Raw genomic sequence first — 17625 nt, 5'->3', positions numbered from 1 at the left:
CTGGCGCATCTCGACTGGCCAGTTCAAATTTCAACCTCCAGCCTCCAGGGTTTCCTTCCCCTTCTCCCTTCCTGGAGAAGTTTTGTTTCCTGCTGGCAGGATGGGGGGGGGTAGGGGGAATGTACTGCCACAATCCACCCCGTGACCACAGTCATGATTCGACTGGTTTCCTTGGAGTGGTGGTACAGTCACCTCTTGCCTCCAAAGTTAAAAGGGGGTGCAGTTTGGCGAGTTTGATGCTCATTGTGGGTCATCGTTCCCTTCTGGTCTAGAACTAAAGTGGAATATCGAACACGGGAATACTTAGTGTATGGACAGTTTAAAGGAGTATACTTAACTGTTAGTACAGGCTTCACTACCAAGTATTTGATAGAACTTATTGCAATATAGATTACAGTAATCATAACTACAAGCATTATTAAAGATTAGAGAGGGCTGGTCGCCCACCCCGTGAAAGAAAATCTGAACATATCAAAACTTTTCCCAACCAGTTGGTCCCTGGTGCAGAAGCAATTGCCTCTGAGTCTCTTGCCGTATTCTCTCGTTGATTTAGTCTTGAAGCCACATTGACACATTTGAAGTGAACACAGCAGTTGTCCATTGACATGTTCAAAACTTTACATATACCCTTCTCTTTCTTTGGCATCTAATCCAATACAGCCCAATTTTTTGATAGTCATTTTACCGATATGTTATAACCGATTGTTTGAGAGTCCCCAAATTGTTAGATGTAGCATTGGCTAAGGTTGATAGCTGTAAACTCAGTTCTAGGGTGCTCTATCGATGTTCCTCGAGTACCATACAGTTGACCCCATGGAATTTCAGGGCATGGTGTAGTACCATTCCAACTCCACCCCGTGATCCCATGGGTTAGTTGGAGGATATAGTCACATCCGGTGTTTCATACTGAACTAGCATTTACCGCACCTGGTGACCAACTATAAACAACATGAGTATAACCTCCTCCCCCATCCAATCTGAACCTCCAACTATAATTGTTAAATTGCTCTCATGCGAGGTCAAGGACTCGCGATATATTAATGTCCATCATTTTGCCGCGACATTATCATCCAGATCTTCACCATCCACGCCTGTCACCATCATCACTGTCAGCAAAAGGACTGGAATGACTCGTTCCTTCATGGTCCTGTAAAAAAATCACAAACTAGGCCTCGGTCTTAAAACCAGGTCACAGGGTTAGAAGTCCGGGATTATCCACCGGGCACTGATGTGGTGAGTCTTTCCACTCCCATGAGATGGTCTCAGAAGACCAATGTAATCAACCTGCCACGTGCTCCAAAGAGCCTTGCCTTGCCTGATATGCTGGGCCAGAGCTTGGTTTGGGTGATTAGCTTTAAGCCTTATTCGGCATTGCGGGCAAGCTGTAGGAATTGCTTCACAGGTTTTCATAGACACTGGCCAACCCCGAGATCGGCATTCATAATAGAGATCTGCTTTCCCTGAGTGGCCTCGTTTGATATGCAACCATTCTGCTAGTCTATCCCAGTCTTCCTTCTCACTGGTGACCATCCTGATTTGGGCCAGGTGGTCCACCTGCTGATTCCATTTTGCAGCTGGGGTTCCATCCCGAGCATGTCCCTTCACCCATCCCACCTTTAAAGGTCAGGATCTCCCTATTGCCAGGAGACGTTGCCAGTCCTCTGTCCTCCACACTTTCGCATGACCTACTTCCCACTTACTAGATTCCCACTGACATATCCACTCTGTAGCACCCTTAAAGGTTGTGTAAGAGTCAGTATAGACGATGGTAGCACCATTCTCTACGGCCAGTAATAAAGCCTGTAGTTCTCCTACTTGTGCACTACCTTCACCCTCTTCCTCGACTGTCTTCCCGGTACCAATCTCCAACGCCACTGCTTTATATTGCTATTTTGATCCCACTCGACAGGCAGATGCATCCATGAACCACACTCCCTGCACATCTGAGCCTGCCACAAATTCGGGTGCCTCCTCAATCGGAGAAGGTTTATACGGTTGACCCAGCAAGGCTGGGTCAGGGTTTACAGGTTGCTGTAGTTTGAAAAACTTAGTCGGACCCTCCTTTAGTGGGAGCAATTGGCTTATCCCTTCTAGGTATGCATACCATTTCCTTACTGTGGCCTTTTGGGCTACTCCCTCCGGAGGAGGTGACCCATTGAGGATTGAATTTAAGAGAGGGAAAGGACCCTGTACTATAACATCCTGTGAAGTACGCAGCTTTTCAGCCTCTTTAACTGCTCTAGTGAGGGAGAGGACCCCCTTTTCCCGATCTGAATATCGTCGCTCCGTTTCTTTGAATGCAGTGGAGGAGAATAATAACGGTCTAGCTGGCCCCTGTGGCCCCTTTTGAAATACGCCACAGCATGAGGCATGTTCAGCAAATCCCCATTCCACTCTCAATGGATCTTGTGGGTGCAATGGACCTAGTCTCTGATAAGCCTTAAGCTCATCTTTCAGAGTGGTGAGGGCTTCCGTATGTTGCAAAGTCCAATCCCATTTTCTGTTTTTTCGGAGCAAGTCATAGAGAGGGTGGGCAATCACTGAGGTAATACTTGGGACGGCAGAAGTTAATGGTGGGGTATTACTGTTCAATCTTTTATAATCAATTGTTAGTCGCCACCTTCCACCTGATTTACGGACTGGCCAAACAGGGGAATTGTAAGGAGAATGTGTGCAACTGATGATCTCTCTTTTCTCCAGATCATTAATTACTTCCGAAATGCCCCGTTTGGCTGCAGCTGGAAGTGGGTATTGAGGGACACGGGTTACCTTAGATTGGGGTAGTGCAGGAGCAACCTGCAATGTTCTCACATGAATAGCCTCTGCCTCCCTGCCCCCAAAACTCCACACCCTACCATTGGGTAGGTCCCACTGTCTGCCTGCCAGCACATCAAATCCCAGTATATTTCCCTCACAGGGGCTTAAAGCCACCTCCACAGCTGTCATTCTTTTTTCCCCAGGTAGCCAAAGTTGGGTTCGAGCTATGGGGCATTTTTCTGTTGCCCCTGTTACTCCTCTAATGTTTATAGCCTTTCTTGATGGCCTAATTCCCAGCTCACTAGCTTGTTGCTCATTTAAAACACTAATTTGGGCTCCTGTATCGATTAAGAATTCCAAACTTATCCGTTTTGGGCCCACAGGAATGTGTATATAAGGCTCTTTATCGGCAGACCATTGGCAAGTATTCACCATGCGGACTGGGTGGCCTGAACCCCAAACCGCAGCTCCTAGTTTTTTAGCCCTTCCAGTTCCTCTCGCAGTGCCGCGAAAGGGCTCTGTTTCTCCTCCCGAGGGGGCGGGGTTGCTGGCGCTTCCCTTTGGTCTCTAGCTTTCCCCTCCAGCAACTCCACCAACTCCCGGATGCCGCCAGCGGACTGCCCGTGCAGCACGGCTCGGGCTGCCCCCAGTGCCGGTGCCTTCCGCCAGAGAGCGTTCCTTCCGGGATCAGGATCGTAGTTCCGACCCGACGGCCCCTGAGTTCGAGACCGCTCGGGGCGGGGTTTACAACCGGCTGGCCGGACCTTCCTGCTGCCCTCCGTTGACTCCGACAGTCCCTTTTCCCGGATAGTAACAGATTCTCCTCTCTCCTTGGGGTCCACACCCCCAGCCCAGTAGGCTACTCGGGACGTTATCGACTGATCACCTGCCGGTCCAGCACTCAGAAACACTCCCGGTCCCCAGTAACCTCTCGCTTCATCATCACTCAACAGTATCCGATCCTCCCCCGTTAGAGAAACTCTCCACAAATACTCAGTTTCGGTTTCGCCCGGCTTGCGCGAAAACTTAGCTTGTAACTCGCTGAGTTCGGGTCCCGACCAAGGGGTTGTGTGAATAGTGGTTTGGGGCTCCCACGGTGCAGACCCGTGTGCCTTTCTGTTTTAATAAGGGGTTGCATGTCCCTTTCCTCCAGTTCCTCTACCTCTTCAGAACTGTTTCCATCAGTCTCCCCAGATGTCCCCATCCCAATCCTCAGGGTCTGTACCCATGATTAATTTTCGGATTTGGGTAATACTGGGAGGCTTTTTTGCTTGTGCCAGCATAATTTCAATCTTTCGTTCCAATGAACACGTCCACTCCTTTCCTCGTCTCAATTCCACCTTCAGACAATCTATTTCCCCTTGCCTTTTAGCAGAATCACTCTTTTGGTTTTGTGCTTGAATCAAGCAGGTGCCCAGGAGGGCACACACACTGCCTTTGCCTTTGCTGTCTCGACCACTTCTGCGGCATCGTTCTACTCTCTCCACGACCGCTGCAGGGTCGGACCAATTCTCCTTCGCCCATTCCATATCTGGGGGAGAAGGGCTACAGCCGTGCCTCTGTCATAATTCCTCTATTAACACCATCCTGCCGACTACACCAATTTAAAATGTTACGGATGCACGACTAACCAAATCCAACAGGTGTTAAAACTCAGATTTATTCTTCAGCAAAAGTTAGTTAGAAGTCCGGTAGCATTTTATAAAACCACAGGCTCAATGATGTAAAGAGAATTAATACTACACGGCCGACTTAAGAATCCCCAAGATTTAAAGCGATGGCTCAAAATGCGCATATCACTCCCCTAAAAGCTGAGGGCTCTCTCCCTCGAGGAGTTACCTCGGGCAGTGCCCCGACCCGAGGGGGAGTCCCCGACTGCAGACCCACTGCTCCAAGGAGGACTGATTCCAACATGTCCTCTGGCAGGACCCTGTTTATACCCTTGTCGAATCTGACCTGTGGTCATTTAATCCCTATTGGCCAAGAAGGTCACCTTGGTGTACCTGGCACGTCTTGATTGGTCAGTTCAATTTCAACCTGTGACCTCTAGGGTTTGGGTTTTTTCCTCTCCTCCCTGCCTGGAGAAGTTTTGTTTCCTGCTGGGGGGAGTGTACTGCCACAACTATGACATTGAAAACCCCTTTGAACTTGTATGCATGGATAGCAACTGATGCCCATGGAAAAGACCATCAAAGCCACACGCGATGGATAATACCCTCATTTTAATCTATGTATGCTTTATATTTGTACTTTGTAGAACCAAAAAGAAACGGAGAAAGATGGCAAGGGACCCGTGTGTCCTGGGTTCAGCTGGGATAGAGTTAATTTTTTTACAGGAACCTGGGAGGTGGGGGGCATAGCCGGGGCAGCTGACCTGAACTGGCCAAGGAGCTATTCCATACCATGTGACATCATGCTCAGTATATAAATGGGGAGCGGGCCGGGGGGTGGGCGCTTCTTTTCGGTGGGGGAAGTGGCAGAGCGTCGGGTCCCGGGTGGTGAGCAGTTGCACTGTGCATCACTCTTTTTGTATACCTTTTCATTAGTACCGTTGTTGTTGTTGCAATTTCTTTGTGTTGTTCCAGTAAACTGCCTTTATCTCAACCCTCGAGGTTCCAGGTTTGTTTTTTTTTCTCTCCTCCGTCTTCCCCCCATCCCACCGGAGGGGGGCGGGAGGAGTGAGCGAGCGGCCGCGTGGTCCTTTGTTACCGGCTGGGCTGAAACCACGACACCGTGTTAGTCCTAACTATATTAATTGTTGTTTGTGTTATCAGTTTATTGTTATTTGTAATTTTTATCTGTTATTATAGGGAAAGATGCTTTGGGGAACCTTCTCCCTCATCTTCATCCTTTCCACTGGAGGACAGGTGTCGTGGTTTAACCCCAGCCAGCAACTAAGCACCACGCAGCCACTCACTCACTCCCCCCCATCCAGTGGGATGGGGGAGAAAATCGGGAAAAGAAGCAAAACCCGTGGGTTGAGATAAGAACGGTTTAATAGAACAGAAAAGAAGAAACTAATAATGATAATGATAACACTAATAAAATGACAACAGCAATAATGAAAGGATTGGAATATACAAATGATGCACAGTGCAATTGCTCACCACCCGCTGACCGACACCCAGCTAGTCCCCGAGCAGCGATTCCCCGCCCCCCCTTCCCAGTTCCTATACTAGATGGGACGTCACATGGTATGGAATACACTGTTGGCCAGTTTGGGTCAGGTGCCCTGGCTGGGCATGAGAAGCTGAAAAATCCTTGACTATAGTCTAAACACTACTTAGCAACAACTGAAAACATCAGCGTTATCAACATTCTTCACATACTGAACTCAAAACATAGCACTGTACCAGCTACTAGGAAGACAATTAACTCTATCCCAGCTGAAACCAGGACAACAGGGAAAAGATTCTCCAGATTTAGCTTGGAATTTGATTCAAGTTTTTATGCACCTCTGGAATGACACCAGTCAAGGTGTTTGTATAGCATTACCAAAATCTGTCAACGAAGGAATTCAGTTTGGCCTCATTAATCTAACCATCACCAATCTTGTGCAAAGGAGTCTCGTCTCTGGTAATATTTTATGTAAACCAAATTGCTCCTGGAACGACTCTTCTGGGAGACCTTTTATGGCTCTAAAAACTCCCTCCGGCAATTCAAAGATTTGTCTTCTTCCCCAAGGAGGAAACCTTGAATCTCGTAACTTATGGAAAAGTTAATGATGAGAATGGAAAAATGGGTGGAACCCAAGTAGTGCTTGTAATTTTACTGGGGAAAAATTCTATTGGGAATCTCGAAGCATATGGAATTTTTTAAGGGACACAGGCATAAATGAAGAATGGTCCGCCCAAGAATATAGATGTTCAAAGGCGATAGCACCTAACCGTACCAAGTGTACTTGGGTCCCCTGGTGGCCATCATCAACGCAAATAATAACCCCATTTGAACTTGATTACCACATAGAATCTAAACCTTCATGGTATATCGAAATCCCCAAAAAAACCCAACCTCGACCAGTGGGTCTGGGAATGGTAGTGGGACAAAGCTTTTGAAAGGATACCCAAACAAGCTATATCTCCTCTTTTTAAGTGTACAACCCAATTAAATTGTACCAGTGGTGCAGGTAATCCATTGGAAACTTGGTTTGTCCGGGGAATAAGAACCCTCATGACATACGTGTGCCTGTTGGGGATATCCCACGTCCAGTTTAGCCACCAATCTGTATAACCCTAAAGATAAGGCTGCATGTCAAAATACCCGATACTCGGGTCCTTATGGTACCCTTTGGGGATGTTCAGATAGCAAAATATATTCCCATCTAAATATCCAATGACATAATGGTCTAAAGTGTAGGATTGGTATTCTGATGATGTGTCCACACAAGGTGTTTTAGTTACTCAACACCCCTACAGAGCTGAAAGCGCCAGGATGCTGATGGCCCTAAGGTGCGACCTGAATGGGCAATACGTGGAGTTGCAGCACCTGATTATTATACCTTGGGAATGAAGGCATCCCTAATGCTAGAAACTGTCTTTACCCCTTACCCTTAGGAGACACAAATTTGTCCTGGAAAATATAATGTGGCAAATGCATGTTTTGTCCAACTGAACACATTATGCATTTGGAGAACTTAACACCCAAGTTCAACAAGCATTGAAAATGATCCTTCAAAACAGATTAGCATTGGATATGTTGTTGTTAAATGAACATAGGGTATGTGGGATGTTGAATCTAACTGATGGGGAATGTTGTATCACCATCCATAATGCCTCCACTTCAACTGAAGAAGCCCAAGCCAAGATGAGAGAAGTCACAGACAAGACTGGAGAACTTTTCCAAGCAATGCAACCAAGAGACCGGTTTAATGGAGGATTGTTGCTGACCTCTCTCCTGATGTCCTTGGGACTCACAGGGTGGGGAAAATGGCTTGTTAACATTGGACTCATGTTTTTATGTGGATTTTTGTTCCTAATGCTTGGCCTTGCAATTATGCAACGTATGATTACCCGCTTGATGCCTCTACTTCTTCTCTTTTCTCTCCTTCTGTCCGATATGTGAAGATTACTACTGTGGAAGAAGAAGATCTCTACAACTTGGACAGTCAAATATTTGAGCCACGGGGTGGCGTGAGAGACTGAAAGAGTTAATGTCTCAAACATTGTGGCGGGGCAAGTTCTGCATAACAACGAACCAAACCGCAGGTGAGAAGCCCTGTTGGGCGCCAGGGCACAGAGTGCACACCGGAGGATGCACAATTAATTCCGTGTTCTGCTACACTGAGCAGGGCAGCTCACCATATATGGCCAATAGTCAAACAACGGCCATGCCTGCAGGGAGGGAGAAGTTACTCCCCAAACGACCCCCAAGCCCATCACCCATTTCTCAAAGGTTCTGAAGGTACAAACCACACATGACACCTAATTAGCCTAATGAGTTCAAGTGCCTTCCCAAAGGATGGGCAAGGAGACGATAAAAGGGCACGAACTGAAGCCCCACGTACGTGTGCCCTCTGGAACCGGAACTCTAGACTGGCTGGACCAATGCTGGACCCAGGACTGGTGAAATCTTTTCTTTTCCTCTCTGTCTCTCTCTCTCTCCTTTTTCATAATCCCTACACCTCATCCCTTTAGCCATAAAACCATTGACCAAGTCTGGGATTAGGAGTGGATCCAGCCGCCCCTAGGCTCCTCTCTGAGAAGGAGTCTAGAAAGCAAGGGGGTCCGCTCTGAACCTTGTGACTCGATGGGAAGGATCTCTTTCTTCCCTGAATTGATGTATGTTGTTACCACGGGTTACACGGTTACTGAGGTAGTTCCATGGCAATTCCTGTTGTGAGAAACCCTGCCACCTACTGTTATGCCTTCCAAATTCAGGCTGCTTCTGCCATGAATAAAACATTCAACTGATCATTTGGTGTCGTTTCACCTTAATTTAACCCGAGGGAATTCTGAACTCACCACGACCCCTCCCTGGTCTGTCCAGCACGGGTCGTGACAATATTCTGACCCAGAGAAATTTTTAAAATGTTTCTTTTCTCTTTCCCCTTGTTATCTGTTCTCCCTCAGGTTTTTCCTGCCTTCTACTCATCCACAGTTACCTGGAATAGATGTTATTCTGGGTTATTTACCTCTCTCTCAGTATCACCCCTCACCACATGGCAATAAAACAAAGCCTAAATAGGCAATGCAATTGACTTCCCACTTACTGTTTATTAAATAACATGTATTTAGCTAGGAAAACATGCTGTCATTCTTTATGACATTAGGGCTGAGTATATTCCCACTTTTAGGTGCTCTTCCTAGTAACTCCTCCTGAAGAGTATTCTCCAGACAACTTAAAATAAAAGAGATCTCATGCTATGTACTATATTTGTAGCCCTGCAGCTGAGCTTTTTTTTAACCGAACAAGGTAACACTGCTGCAAAGCACACTTGCAGTTTCTGCAGGAGCTTGCTTTGGGCGCAGAGGTCTTGCTTTTTTAGGGAAGATCATGCTCTGCTCGTAAAACTCGTGATTCTTAAGCTAAATCTACCAGCAGAACCCAAAGCAGCAGCAGCGAGACCCTGGCGCAGCTGCCGCGCGGTCTCGCCACGAGCGACCTGCCCTGTGTGGAGGGACTCAACACCAGTGAGGAGCACCAGAGCAGCCCCAACACCCCATCGAACCGGGCAGGCAGTATCCTCCACACGCTGGCGCAGCCACAGTGCTCAGTGTTACTTGTAGTCTCCGCGCGGTACCGAGCTGGGCCGGGCGCTGCCATGCCCAAGGTGCTGGCGGGGAAGCAGCTGTGGCAGGAGTGCAGGGAGGGCTACACTACCGGTGAGCTCGGGCTGAGTGGCAACAGGGCCGGGGTCTGCCGCCTGGGCGCGGCCTGCGTTCTTCCCTCCCTCCCCCCGCTGCTGCCCTTGGTCGGGGGACGCCTTGGTGCTGGAAGCAGCCCTGTAGGAGGCTCAAGGGAGGGCTGCTTTCGGCAGGGAACGTGGTTTGATCTGAAAGAAGCATGAATGCCTGCTGCAGATAAAGATACTTTTTTCTTAGGTAAAGGTTTCCTGTGTTTCCACAGGATACGCTTTCATTTCGAGTAACTTTGCTGCTCTGTGGCTGCACTGTACTGTAGGCATCCTGTTCAGCACTGGAGCTGGCCAACACATCTTGAAAAACCTTCTCATTCTCAATAGCATCATTGAGAAGGTGGGTGATGGCTGCCCAATGGACCGCAGCCACAGAGCAGGATGGCTCCATACTTTGGTTTTAGAGTAAACATTCCTCTGTGGTCTCAACTGCAACTTAAAGCTTCAGGAACAGCTCATTTCATATACTTGCTAGGCAGGTTTACAGTCAAGCATCCAGCATTTGTGCTGAAGAACCCAAACAGTCTTTTCAGTCTGTGTTGCCTGACAGCAGACTTTGAGCTTAGAAAATAGCGCTGAGGCATTCAGACAGGCTAATGTGGGTTCCCTATGGATGGGGAAAAAGCCTGTGCCCTCCATGCCTGTGGTGCCTAACAGCTGCTGCTCCCAGGGCTGGGGAGTTTTTTTGAACACGCCATTAGGGAACCAGGTGAAGGAGGTGATTGACTAGAGCTGCTCTCAGGGTTGAGCTGAGTGCTTGCTTACTTTTCTATACTCAGCCAAGGATCTCTCATAAATTAGTTTTCACCGTTTCCCTCCCATCTTTTTCTAAATTACATTCACACTCCTCTGTTAGCTGATTTCAGCTTTTTATTGAGCTGCATATACCTTTCATTTTAAAATTAAATGATTGCTTGAAATCAGTTCTAGGAAAATACTGAAATGCCATTTGTTCTTAGGCTGCCTTATGACATACAGATGTCATGCTGGAAGTAGGTCCAGGAACCAGTAACCTGACAGTAAAGATGTTAGAGAAAGTTTAAAAAGTAAGTGTGAATTCCACCCCCCCAAGCTCAAACTACATTGTGGCTTAGACTATGGCAAACAGAAGGATCTTCAGCCATCTGATTCAAATAAGTAGAATTACTCTATGGATATTTTTCTTAACATTTGCATAATTCCAATGAGTTTTTAGCTGCTCATGTAAATCTTGTATGGTTTTATCAAACTATATTGCTGTTATCCATTTATGTGATAAGTCTTGAATGTTTTGGAGGGGGGGGAAGGTGCATAGCATAATGGGAAATATTTAAGAATTATTTAATACTTTAGCAGTAGTTACAGGTTTTTTTGCAATTTGAATTTTAATCCCAGTTAGGAGGAGTTATATAAAGTTGCAAATATATACTTTGTTTTCAGGTTATTGCTTGTGAAATTGACCCTTGACGACTTGGTGAACTTCAGAAGAGAGTCCAGGGCACATGAGTATCAACTGTGGAAATAGCAAGCACTTAAAGCAGTGGAGTTGCTTTGCAAAAACTTCGGCAACATGCTTCTCTGAAGCGCATATTCCCCCAGGTGTCTGGCAAACAAACTTGAAATCAAGGTTGGAGATATCTTGAAAACAGACTTACCATTCTTTGATGCATGTGTAGCTAACTTGCCTTACCAGGTATGGGCTAAACAACATGGCAATTTATTTTTTTTTTAATGATAATTTCCCAGAAGATGTACTAATATTTTTATTCTTTTCCTCAGATTTCTTCACCTTTTGTTTTCAAGTTGTTGCTTCATAGACCTTTTTTCAGGTATGTGGAAGAACAGAGCTCTGGATTACCTGATAGAAGAAAAATAGTTTAAAAAACATTCCCAAATAATTTATTTTTTTGTTTAGTTCTTAAAATATCAGTTTGGTGGATCAGAGCCACACCAACATTCTATAATATGAAAACTGCCAGTACCTGGAAATTAGTTTATGTCAATGTATTAAGCATGAGGAGAAAATTTAGTCTTGGCATAAGTGATTGTCCAGCTGATGAAAATAGGAGTTGCACCTGTTTACAGCAGTATTATAGCTAATTGCTATTCCAAGGATAAGCAGGGCATCGTAACATTTCAAATGCCTTCCTACCTTAGGAAGGAAGGGTGGTAAGGGTAGGATTGAAGCCAAGCCATTTCCTATTGTCTGGTCTAAAAATATAACTGCCTTCGGTACTTCTGTGTGTTGTTCAATATGTCAGCAGTTTTTGATTCCTCTCACTGAAGCGCTAATGTTAGAGACATTACTGGTCAATTTTTGGAGCTAGTGACTTTGGGTTTGAAGGACTCATCATAGAATTATTCAAAATGATTTGTTACAGTTGTGCACAAAACTCTGAGACTAGCCTCTGCCTCTTTGATCTTGATCCATTTAGCAGTATACAGAATCAAATTCTATTGTAACTTTAAGGAGATTTAGATGGTTTCACCAAATTTTGTGGTGTTTTGTTGTGGTTTTTTTAACGCACTCTGAGATAATTTAGCAGAGTGCGTTTATGACAGACTTCTATTGCTTCTAAGTGCTGAGGGAAAGCCTGTGTTTTCCAAGTCTGTTAGTTGGCTTTTGACTTAAAAGCTGATTAGACTTCAAATTCCTTTTCTCATTTCTGTTATTCTCAGGTGTGTAATACTTATGTTTCAAAGAGAATTTGCACTTTGTTTGGTTGCAAAACCAGGAACTAAACTATACTGTAGACTCTATTAATACTCAGTTATTAGCTCAAGTGGACCATCTGATGAAGGTATGTCATTCTGTGTTAGCAAAGCTATCAAAGAGAGAAGAATGTTTCTAGGAATGTGAGGATTTGCTGCTTATTCATACAGCTGCCTGACTTCTCCTGACTAACAGGTTGGAAAGAACAACTTCAGGCCTCCTGCCAAAGTTGAATCCAGTGTTGTCAGAATAGAGCCAAAGAACTATCAACTTCCAGGTGAGCATCATATACTCTAATAACAATGAAACATACTAGTCATAATACTTAATTTCATTTTTCTTTTCACTTGTTACTCAGTTGTATATGCTGTTTTCACTACTAAGTACCAGCTATTCATTGGCATTTACAGAATTCCAAAATGCATATTCCTCTATTGATCAGGGTTGCATTAGGACATTACCTGAATGTGCCACCATCAATTCAGGTGCTGCTTTGTTTACAGTATTTCTAACAAGACTGAGGTACCATCTCCATGCCAGTTGGAGATTTGCTAGTAATAATGTCCCTTTCACAGTACTTCATATCTCCCAGAGACCTTTCTGGTTGATGACTTTGTTACTTATGATCAAAGGAATATCTATGAGAAATCTTATCTTCAAATGAGTGTGTATAATCTCAGAAGACAGATGTTACAGGATAGTATTCTTAAAGTTATTTTTTAAAATGCTTTGATCTTCAAAACCATTTCATCCTTGCCCGAGGTTAGCTGGATTTTCTTCAAGTATCTGCCTTCTCAGTTCATAAGATCTGTCCAGTAGTGCCTAGGCACAAAAAAGAACAATTCAAATGTTTTTGTGGGTGAAGTATTTTCTCCTCCATTTGTATTGCTTTGTCCATGAGAGGACTGTTTTTGTATTGTTTAGAAAGATATTTTCCTGAAAGATTTTTCTTTGTGTTTTCCGGCGTGGGGCCCTCCACGGGCTGCAGGTGGGCATCTGCTCCACTGTTCACCTCCATGGGCTGCAGGGGGACAGCCTGCCGCCTCACCATGGGCTGCAGGGGCATCACCTCCTCCGGTGCACCTCCTCCCCCTCCTTCTTCACTGACCTTGGTGTGTGCATAGGTGTTTCTCTCGCATTCCAGTCTCCTCCCCTGCTGAAGGTTCCCCTTCTTAAATATGTTATCCCAGAGGCACTACCACCGTTGCTGATTGGGTTGGCCTTGGCCAGAGGCGGGTCTGACTTGGAGCTGGGGAAGCTTCTAGCAGCTTCTCACAGGAGCCACCTCTGTAACCCCTCCCCTGCTAACAAGACCCCGCCACACACCCAAAACACATAGGAATAGTACTAACCCTGTTTTCCTCTCAATACCAGACAATCCTTGCTTCCAGTCCTGAACATGAAGAAACACTTAAACCCTATATATATTTTAACTGCTGCTTACAGTATTGAGAAGCAACTACCTAAAGATCCCTGCTTCTGGTATTTGTGTACTAGACCCTTCTATGTCTCCTCTAAAAATGGCTCTAATAACAGAACTGGATATTGTAATTTCCCTGGAGACTTACACAGCCCTTTCCTGTCTGTCTTGAGGATTAGGCCTTAATCTATAGCATAATTTGGAAATTTTAGTAATTAACTGCTATATTCTGCTCTTCTGGTCAGTTAATTTAAGTGGCAAGAGGATTCCTCTCCTAATTTAAGATAAAATTTCCAAGCTGCTTCGCAGATTAACAATTACCACAGCTACTGTTCTTTAAAGAAACATAGTAAACCTGGTAGGATGCAATATAAATAATTGCACTGGAAATATACCTCCATCTCTAAATCAGCAAATTTGCTAATAACTTCTAGTGTAAAATTTGTAACAATTCTTTATGGCAGTTGAACAGTGATGGCTGCTTTCATGCTATATTCATATGTTCTTTGCCAGCCAGCATGTCTTGGAAATTACTTAATCTGAAATAAAAATTAGTAGAAATTGTAACATGATTATTTCACTTTTTCAGACTGCTGCATGGCTTCAATTCAGAAGGCATGAATTTGTCAGATTCTACTGGAAGAATGAAAGTTGTTCTGTATTTTGTCACCTAAGTCTTACCTTAAGCCAGAGTGATTGCAATGGGACAAGCTCTTCTTGCAAAAGCAAAGAAGAGAATACAGCGTACACAACTCCGGTTCTTATTGAGAACATGCAATTTTATCACAGATGTCATGGTTTAACCCCAGCCAGCAACTAAGCACCACGCAACCACTCACTCACTCCCCTCTACCCAGTGGGATGGGGGAGAGAATCGGAAGGAAAAAGGTAAAACTCATGGGTTGAGATAGACAGTTTAATATGACAGAAAGGAAGAAAATAATAATGATAATAATAACAATAATAAAATGACAATAATAATAATAATAACAGAATTGGAATATACAAGTGATGCACAATGCAATTGCTCACCGCTTGCCGACTGATGCTCAGTTAGTTCCTGAGCAGCGATCCCCCCAGGCCAAATCCCCCCAGTTTATATACTAGGCATGACATCACATGGTATGGAATACCCTGTTGGCCACTTTGGGTCAGCTGTCCTGGCTGTGTCTCCTCCCAACTCCTTGTGCCCCTCCAGCCTTCTTGCTGGCTGGACATTAGAAGCTGAAAAATCCTTGACTGAGTCTAAACACTACTTAGCAACAACTGAAAACATCAGTGTGTTATTGTCACATCCCAATTTCTCAGGATGATGACTCAGGTTCGCCGATTCCCAGGTTAGGATTAAGGTGAAATGACACCAGGGATCCTTTAACTCACAAAACTCAATTTTTATTTGCTCACAACAAGAATTGGCATGAAACTACATCAGTAAACCATGTAACGTGCTAACCATGCATCACCAAACATATACTACAAGCCTTGCTTATTTGGGGATCACTTCAAGGAAGAAAATAAGGAGAGCCCTCCCATCGAGTCACAAGGTTCAGAGCGGACCCCCTTGCTTTCTAGACTCCTTCTCAGAGAGGAGCCTAGGGGCGGCTGGATCCACTCCTAATCCCAGACTTGGTCAATGGTTTTATGGCTAAAGGGATGAGGTGTAGGGATTATGAAAAAGGAGAGAGAGAGAGACAGAGAGGAAAAGAAAAGATTTCACCAGTCCTGGGTCCAGCATTGGTCCAGCCAGTCTAGAGTTCCGGTTCCAGAGGGCACACGTACGTGGGGCTTCAGTTCGTGCCCTTTTATCGTCTCCTTGCCCATCCTTTGGGAAGGCACTTGAACTCATTAGGCTAATTAGGTGTCATGTGTGGTTTGTACCTTCAGAACCTTTGAGAAATGGGTGATGGGCTTGGGGGTCGTTTGGGGAGTAACTTCTCCCTCCCTGCAGGCATGGCCGTTGTTTGACTATTGGCCATATATGGTGAGCTGCCCTGCTCAGTGTAGCAGAACACGGAATTAATTGTGCATCCTCCGGTGTGCACTCTGTGCCCTGGCGCCCAACAGGGCTTCTCACCTGCGGTTTGGTTCGTTGTTATGCAGAACTTGCCCCGCCACAATGTTTGAGACATTAACTCTTTCAGTCTCTCACGCCACCCCGTGGCTCAAATATTTGACTGTCCAAGTTGTAGAGATCTTCTTCTTCCACAGTAGTAATCTTCACATATCGGACAGAAGGAGAGAAAAGAGAAGAAGTAGAGGCATCAAGCGGGTAATCATACGTTGCATAATTGCAAGGCCAAGCATTAGGAACAAAAATCCACATAAAAACATGAGTCCAATGTTAACAAGCCATTTTCCCCACCCTGTGAGTCCCAAGGACATCAGGAGAGAGGTCAGCAACAATCCTCCATTAAACCGGTCTCTTGGTTGCATTGCTTGGAAAAGTTCTCCAGTCTTGTCTGTGACTTCTCTCATCTTGGCTTGGGCTTCTTCAGTTGAAGTGGAGGCATTATGGATGGTGATACAACATTCCCCATCAGTTAGATTCAACATCCCACATACCCTATGTTCATTTAACAACAACATATCCAATGCTAATCTGTTTTGAAGGATCATTTTCAATGCTTGTTGAACTTGGGTGTTAAGTTCTCCAAATGCATAATGTGTTCAGTTGGACAAAACATGCATTTGCCACATTATATTTTCCAGGACAAATTTGTGTCTCCTAAGGGTAAGGGGTAAAGACAGTTTCTAGCATTAGGGATGCCTTCATTCCCAAGGTATAATAATCAGGTGCTGCAACTCCACGTATTGCCCATTCAGGTCGCACCTTAGGGCCATCAGCATCCTGGCGCTTTCAGCTCTGTAGGGGTGTTGAGTAACTAAAACACCTTGTGTGGACACATCATCAGAATACCAATCCTACACTTTAGACCATTATGTCATTGGATATTTAGATGGGAATATATTTTGCTATCTGAACATCCCCAAAGGGTACCATAAGGACCCGAGTATCGGGTATTTTGACATGCAGCCTTATCTTTAGGGTTATACAGATTGGTGGCTAAACTGGACGTGGGATATCCCCAACAGGCACACGTATGTCATGAGGGTTCTTATTCCCCGGACAAACCAAGTTTCCAATGGATTACCTGCACCACTGGTACAATTTAATTGGGTTGTACACTTAAAAAGAGGAGATATAGCTTGTTTGGGTATCCTTTCAAAAGCTTTGTCCCACTACCATTCCCAGACCCACTGGTCGAGGTTGGGTTTTTTTGGGGATTTCGATATACCATGAAGGTTTAGATTCTATGTGGTAATCAAGTTCAAATGGGGTTATTATTTGCGTTGATGATGGCCACCAGGGGACCCAAGTACACTTGGTACGGTTAGGTGCTATCGCCTTTGAACATCTATATTCTTGGGCGGACCATTCTTCATTTATGCCTGTGTCCCTTAAAAAATTCCATATGCTTCGAGATTCCCAATAGAATTTTTCCCCAGTAAAATTACAAGCACTACTTGGGTTCCACCCATTTTTCCATTCTCATCATTAACTTTTCCATAAGTTACGAGATTCAAGGTTTCCTCCTTGGGGAAGAAGACAAATCTTTGAATTGCCGGAGGGAGTTTTTAGAGCCATAAAAGGTCTCCCAGAAGAGTCGTTCCAGGAGCAATTTGGTTTACATAAAATATTACCAGAGACGAGACTCCTTTGCACAAGATTGGTGATGGTTAGATTAATGAGGCCAAACTGAATTCCTTCGTTGACAGATTTTGGTAATGCTATACAAACACCTTGACTGGTGTCATTCCAGAGGTGCATAAAAACTTGAATCAAATTCCAAGCTAAATCTGGAGAATCTTTTCCCTGTTGTCCTGGTTTCAGCTGGGATAGAG

General features: G+C 44.9%; 2 long non-coding RNA genes across 2 annotated transcripts in view; one reads left to right on the top strand and one right to left on the bottom strand.

Annotated features, from left to right (window-relative positions):
• LOC138683551 (uncharacterized) overlaps positions 1-17625 on the bottom strand; it is a 312573-nt gene that overhangs the window by 269455 nt on the left and 25493 nt on the right. The gene's annotated exons all lie outside the window — the stretch shown is intronic.
• LOC138683371 (uncharacterized) lies at positions 10576-12611 on the top strand. The gene is made up of 5 exons (XR_011322941.1): positions 10576-10656; positions 11030-11282; positions 11369-11418; positions 12269-12390; positions 12498-12611. It is a non-coding gene; the product is annotated as an uncharacterized lncRNA (long non-coding RNA).

Source organism: Haliaeetus albicilla, chromosome W (genome assembly GCF_947461875.1).
Source record: "Haliaeetus albicilla chromosome W, bHalAlb1.1, whole genome shotgun sequence".
NCBI lineage: Eukaryota > Metazoa > Chordata > Aves > Accipitriformes > Accipitridae > Haliaeetus > Haliaeetus albicilla.
Note: the sequence above shows the minus strand (reverse complement) of the source record. Positions and strands in the feature narration are given on the sequence as shown.